Source organism: Microtus oregoni, unplaced genomic scaffold, assembly GCF_018167655.1.
Source record: "Microtus oregoni isolate MIOR12 unplaced genomic scaffold, Mior012 000008F_ref0000371, whole genome shotgun sequence".
Taxonomy (NCBI): Eukaryota; Metazoa; Chordata; class Mammalia; order Rodentia; family Cricetidae; genus Microtus; species Microtus oregoni.
Window position 1 is genome coordinate 50,440,854 of NW_024543067.1, and position 7,495 is coordinate 50,448,348.

At 36.3% G+C, this 7,495-nt stretch overlaps 1 pseudogene; it reads left to right on the top strand.

The window, feature by feature from the left end:
- The first annotated feature begins 6,237 nt into the window (after positions 1-6,237).
- LOC121451373 lies at positions 6,238-6,846 on the top strand (annotated as a pseudogene).
- Positions 6,847-7,495: the final 649 nt, after the last annotated feature.

Sequence of the window (7,495 nt, forward strand, 5' to 3'; positions counted from 1 at the left end):
GCCTTGAGTAGTGTCTAGCTATTCTTGATCTGTACGACAATCTGCTCCCTTTTAAACCACTTCTCGTAATCCTGAATCCTCTTTAGCTCTCTTAGTTGGCTTCCCAGGCCTCAGTAGTGCAAGGAAAATAGAATTAAAATTCAAATTAAAAGGCATGTCTAGTGTTAACTCTTCCACAAAAGCAATTTCTCCAGCTACTGTTGATCCAAATGCCTTGTATTGCATGACTTTTACAATCCATATCATGGCCAGGTAGAGGATACTTTGATACTGCCAGTCATAAACATCCACAAAAGAAATCCAAGAATAACAACAGATAGAAGGAAATGTATGGAAGCATGTCCCTTGGGATGCTCGGCATTTTCCCACATGAACTATGTAGATACTGTTTGTTTATGCTCCTCTACAGAAGGACTGAGCACCAAGCATTAGAAATTCAGTCAAAGAAGCTGAACATTCAGGAAGGGTTAAGTCTATTTCAGATGAACCTTCCCAACCTTAATCACTTCAACTTTTATATGCTCGATATTGTAAACCAAAAGTTTTCACGTTATGAGCCAAGTGCCCTTGAACAGTATGGAGCTACCGCAAAAGATTTCAGATTTTAGTGGGCATTAAGTGTCATATCTCCCTTAGAAAAAAACAGTGGTTTGTGTATATAGCCACACTTGTTTTATTTTCAAGTGCATTGTATATAAATAAAATATATTATCTGCAAAAATCATTACTGAATTTATAATAGCTGTTTGCCATTGTGTGTTTCCCTACAATATAAAAATTAAAAGGCAGTGATAATAACATAAAATTTTATGATGGGGAAATTGGAAAAGGGTGAGTTCTGCAAAATATTTGAGTATAGAACCAGATAGACTACCTGCACTTTCAGGCCCAATCAGGTCACCCAAGTCCCACAGCTACTTGCCAGAGACACTGACCTCCTCTGGGCCTATCTCTGTCCCTCTGGAGCTCACCAGGTCCCCCCCCCCACCTTACTACCATGGGCCCTGTAGCAATCACATGTGGCAAAGACCAACGTAGGCTACATCCTCCACTTCTTCCACACTAGGGTCACCCAAGTCCTGAGGCTACTTGTCAAGGATCCACACCATCCTATCTGACTGTCTTTCTCCTTCTGACACAACATCACTGCCTGATTCCCAGAAGGATTTTTCATATCAGCTATCACATGTGACTAGAGTCCCACAGATCCGCCAACTACAGTACTGGATTTTCCCATATCCTCTGTTCTTGAGACCCAGGACCAGTCCGCTCCACCAGGGATATTTCTTCCAGGTTCCTTGACCAAACTGTTGAAGACATCAGACTGCAGCAGAAAGCAGAAGACCTGAATAGAGGCTATATACTCAAATACCAAACAAACAGAGGGAATCAATGTCCAAACCCACAATGAATTAGCTTCATCCTGAACACTGGACATACCTCTGCAGAAAGAATGCATATGGCATGAACAAAAAAGAAACACAAAGACTCAGCCAACAAACTGTGAATATGAAAATTCCAACACAAAAATAACAACATGAAAAATGAAAATAACATGTCTTCTCCAAAGAATAACAGTCCTATAGTGATGACCACTAATAAAAATAACATGTAAGGCCGGGCGATGGTGGCACACGCCTTTAATCCCAGCACTCGAGAGGCAGAGGCAGAGGCAGGCGGATCTCTGTGAGTTCAAGACCAGCCTGGTCTACAGAGCTAGTTCCAGGACAGGCTCCAAAGCCACAGAGAAACCCTGTCTCGAAAAAGAAAAAAAAAAAAAAGACATGCAAAAACTTACAAAAAAAACTTTAAAAAATTATTCTAACTATAGTCAAACAACTTAAAGAAGGCAAAAACAAAGAGAAATGAAATGAAAAAGTCAATCCCAGCCATAAAAATAGGGCTTGGATTTCTTAAAGAAATAATTTCTGTAAATAAATGAATTTATTATTAATCTAATGGTTTTGTTGAGTCCTAAATTGAACTATCCAAAAGGTGGAGTGATGTTCTCTACCCTGCAGCAACTCAATTCTGTAGCAGACAAATTTTAAAAAGAAAACCAGTATATTAAATAGAGAAAAATACTAGGAGAAATTGTTATGGATTCCTGGTGTAATCAAGAAAGGCTTCAATGAAGAAGAAACAGGTGAACCAGGTCTTAAAGATGTGCTGACTAACTACTTGGGGGATGAAATTCAATTTCTCTCTCTCTCTCTCTCTCTCTCTCTCTCTCTCTGTGTGTGTGTGTGTGTGTGTGTGTGTGTCTTTCTATGTGAGTGTGTGTGTCTCCACTACGTATGAGTTAGTGTGATATATATATATATATATATATATATATATATATATATATATTAATATTAGACTAAGCATTCGATTGAAGAAAATCCAAACAGAAACAATACTAAAAATGAGAAGCTTAATAAACCAACAAAAATCCTCAGTGGAAAACCTCACCAACATATTGTATACTTTGAAAACAAAAAGTTGGAGATGGAGAACAAAATAAAAGAACTGAATCTCTTAGTAACAGTTAAAAAAAAACAATATAGGAGGGAGTTTGCCAACACCATGAAAAAACCTAACTTCTGAAAAATGGGCATAGACGGAGATTAATACAACAGCAGACCTAGGGAATAACATCACTGAAATCATGGAACAGAATTTCCCAAACAAGAAAAAGAAGTACCTACCAAACACTAAACAGACAACACAAGACAAGAAATTATTCATAGCATATTATAGTTAAAACATTAAAAATACAGAATATAGAAAGGATTTGAAAACTGCATGGCAGAAAGGTCAATTTACTTATAAATATAGACCTACCAGAATAACATCTAATAATTCAACAGAATAATTTTAAGGCCTTGAAAGATTTATCCTAAGTTCTGAAAGATGATGTCTATCAACGGAGACTATTATACCCAGCAATAGTATCTTTTAAAATTAAAGGAGAAATAAAACCTTTCCATGATTTAAAAAAAAACTTATTAAAGGAATTTATGACTACAAAGCCAACACTACTGGAAATTCTAGGTGGAATTCTTTGATTTGAAGAGAAGAATAAACACACCCAAGAGGCCACTAGGAACAAATAAACAATACCAGGAAAGGTCGCCAAGATAGATCTGACAAAGCATTACCACTAAGTTCATACAAAGATAGGAATTAGCAACACCTTTCAATAATAACTGAATGTTAATGATCTCAATTCCACAATAAAAAAGTAGCAGATTGGGTTAGAAAACAGAATTTATCTTCTCTATCTCTAAGAAACACCTCACAAGCAATGATAGATTCCACCTCAAGCCAAAAGGATAGAAAATGGTATTCTAAATAAAGGAAACTAAGAAACAGGCAGGCATAACCATTCTAATATCTGACAAAATCAACTGCAAATCAAAACTAGTCAGAAGAAATATGGAAGACACATCATACACATTAAAGGAAAAAGAATCCACCAACAGGATATTCCAACCCTAAAACATATACACACCAAACACAGGAAACACCTAATTTCATAAAAGAAAGACTGTTAGGTCTAAAATCACATGTTGACCCAAAAACATTGATAGTAAGGCATTCCCATGCCCATCTCTTACAGCAGACAAGTTGGCTGGAATTAAACTAAGCAGAGAAACCCTGGAATTAAATGGCATCATAAATCAAATAAACCTAACATATAATCTACAGAACGTTGAATCCAGACTCTAAAAAAAATCAACATATTATGGAATAAAACAAGACTCTACAAATACAGAAATTTTGAAATCACACCCTGCATTCTATCTGACCATAGTGGAATAAGGCTGGATATCAATAACAGAAACTACATAAATACACACACTTACAGAAATGAAGCAACACACTATTGAGTGATAACTGGGTCAAGGATGTACTTTTGCAGAAAATAAATTCCTACAACTAGAAGAAAGTAAAAACACAATATACCAAAATCTATGGGACATAAAGAAGGTTATCCTAAGAGGACAGTTTATAGCATAAAATGCTTTCATAAGAAGAAGAAGAAGAAGAAGAAGAAGAAGAAGAAGAAGAAGAGGAAGAGGAAGAGGAAGAGGAAGAGGAAGAGGAAGAAGAAGAAGAAGAAGAAGAAGAAGAAGAAGAAGAAGAAGAAGAAGAATCAAAGTTGGAGGCAATGGTAGTGGACGCCTTTAATCCCAGCACTCAGGAGGCAGAGGCAGGTGGATCTCTGTGAGTTCAAAGTGAGCCTGGTCTACTGAGATAATTCTAGAACAACTAGGGCTGTTACATACAGAAGCCCTTTTTTAAAAAAAAAAAAGTTATCTCAAATTAATGATTCACTTGAAACCATTGGAAAAACAAGAGGAAACAAAAAAAGTTAAAAAAAGAATATTTAATCAAACTATGGGTTAGAATCTTTTTAAAAGTGCAATGAAGAGATGAAGGAAAAATTGACAAATCTTTAGCCAATTTTACCAAAAAAAAAAGAGGGAGAATTCAGATTAACCAAATCAGAGATTAAGTGGAGTATGTTAATAGTTAATATGTTAATAATAACAGACACTGGGAAAATTCAGAGAATCATTAGGACATACTTTAAAATTTATATCCCATATGAATAAAAATATCTAAAAGGTGAATTTCTAGGCATATATGACCCACTAACCCTACATTAGAACAAAATAAACAATTTATATAGATCCATGACATATAGTGAAATAAAGACAATACTAAAATTCTCCCAAATAAAAAGTCCAGGTCTTATAGACTTTGCAGAAGTTTACCAGATCTTCAAAAATAACTAACCCTGATAGTCCTTAAATCAGCCTGCAAAATAAAAGATAAAGGAACATTTCCAAATTATTTTTATAAAGTCAATATAAAAGACCCACAAAAAAAGTTTTAGGACAATATCTCTGGAGAACTTGATGCTAAACTTCTCAGTAAAATGCCTGCAAATTAAATTCATAATTACCCAGAAATATTATCCACCATGATCAAGTTAGCTTCATCCCATAAATGCAGGAATGGTTAAACATGTATAAATCATTAAACATAACCAACCACATAAATAGACTCAGATATAGAAACCACATGATCACCACATTAGATTCAGAAAAGCCTTCTGACATAATCTAACAACTTTTCATGACCAAAGTCCTAGAATTTTCAGGAATGGGGGAGAGGGGCATATCTGAGCACAGTAAAGGTGATATCCAGCAAGACCTCAGGCAACATCTTGCTAAACAGGGGAAAACAAAGCATTCTTACTAAAATCAGGAAAAAGACAAGGCTGCCCACTCTCCTGCATCCTATTCAATACAGTCTGAGTTAAGGTAATAAGACAAGTGAAAGAGACAAGGGGGATACGAATAGGAAAGGAAAAAGTCAAAGTACTCGTGTTTGTTGATTCCATACAAGACTCTAATGGAAATCCCCTAGAGCTGATATAAAACATCCATCTAAGTAGCAGGATATAAATTTCACACACAAACACACAGAAAGAGAGAGAGAGAGAGAGTCAGTATAGTCTTCCTATATACTAATTACAAGCAAATGCTGAGAAAGAAATCAAGGAAACAAATTCATATTATAAAAAAATCACTAGAATTAATCTAGCCAGGGAAGTTAAAGATTTGTATGATGAAAACATTAAGGCATTGAAAAAAGAAACTGAGGAAGGTAACAGAAGATGGAAAGATCTCTCACAGTCATGGATTTGCAAGACTGGTGTGGTAGAAATGGCCATCCTACAAGAAACAATTTGCAGATTCAATCGAATTCACAACAAAATTACAATACAATTCTTTATAGACATTGCAAGAGTAACCTTCAGTTTCATATGGAAACACGAAAGATCCAAGAGAGCCAAAACAACCCTAAACAATGAAAGAAGAACTCGAAGTACCACGTCCTATATTTCAAGTTTTACTACAAAGTCGCAGTAATAATAGCATATGATTGCAAAAAGCACAGGCAAGTTGAACAATGGAATAGAATTGAGGATCCACATATAAGTCCACACTCATACAGCCACTTCATATATGACAAAGAGGCCAACAAAACAATGACAATAATGGCAAAGAGGCGGCCACAGCATTTTCAATCAATGGTGCTGCTCAGACTGGATAGCTATATGTAGAAGAATGAAAATAGACTCCTATTCTCACCCCACACAAAGCTCAAGTGCAAATGGATCAGAAATGAACTTAAGTCTTGATACCATGAATCTGGTAGGGAATACATTTGAACTCAATGGCACAGAAAAAGAGAGCACTCCCATTATACAAGAGTAAAATCAGCAATCAGACTGTGGACATGCTAGAAAATGTGAACATAACTTTGAAGGCGTACACAGCTATAGTTAAAAGCCCCAGAAGAAACCTTCAATGAGACTTCAATGACATCAATGCAAGAACTCATTCTCCTTGCAAACAAGAAAAGGCTCCAGGTTGATAGATGGCAAAGAAACACAAAGAAACTGGCTACTACTGTATGAGCAATCTGTAGTCGAGTTCAAACCATAAACAAGAGTGTTACATTGGGCTTCAGTTACAAGATGAGGTCTGTGTCTGCCCACTTCCTCTCCAGCATTATTCTGCAGAAGAATGGGTCTCTGGTTGAAATACAAGATATCTTGGGTGAAAAATAAATTACAGGGTTCAGATAAGGACATGTGTTGCTTTCTCTGTTTCTTAAGCTCAGAAGGATGAGTTAATCCTTGAAGGACATGATATTGAACTTGTTTCAAATTCGGCAGCTTTGATTCAGCAAGGCACAACAGTTAGAAACAAGGATATCTGGAAGTTTTTGGATGGCATGTATGTGTCTGAAAAAGGAACAGTACAGCATTCTGATGAGTAAGATCTAAGTTACCCAGCTCCAAAATCAAAATCCTGGAGTCTAAATACAATTTGGAATGCCTCTGGGAACAAGAAAGATTTCTATTTAAAAATAAAAGTAAAATCCACAGGTAAATAGATGAAATTAGAAAGAATCTTTCTGAGTGAAGCAGCCCAGACCCAGAATAGCAAATATTCTGTTTTCTCTCATTTATGAGTGTTAGCTGTGAATCTTCAGATATTTGTATTCTGTTTGAAATACCCATTGAGGTCAGAAAATCAGTAAGGGGCTATGGGGCAAGTTTCAAGGGAGGGAAGATAGATCAGAGTGGTATAAAGAGTTTAAGGGAAATAATGGTACGGTAAGGGTTAAATGGTGAAGATGAGTGGGACGGGAGGGTGGGGAAGAGGCATAAATACAATGAGGGCTAACTAACAGTACAGATGTTTTCATATGGAAAACTACTACTATAGAAACCCTTAAAATATGTACATTTGATGGAGGAAGGTCATTGGTTAATTAATAAAGAAACTGCTTGGCCTGGTAGATTAGAACATAAGTGGGTGGAGTAAACAGAACAGAATGCTGGGAGGAAGAGGAAGTGAGGTCAGAGGCGATGCCCCTCTTCTCCAGGGCAGATGCAATGAAGCTCCAACCAAGGATGGACATA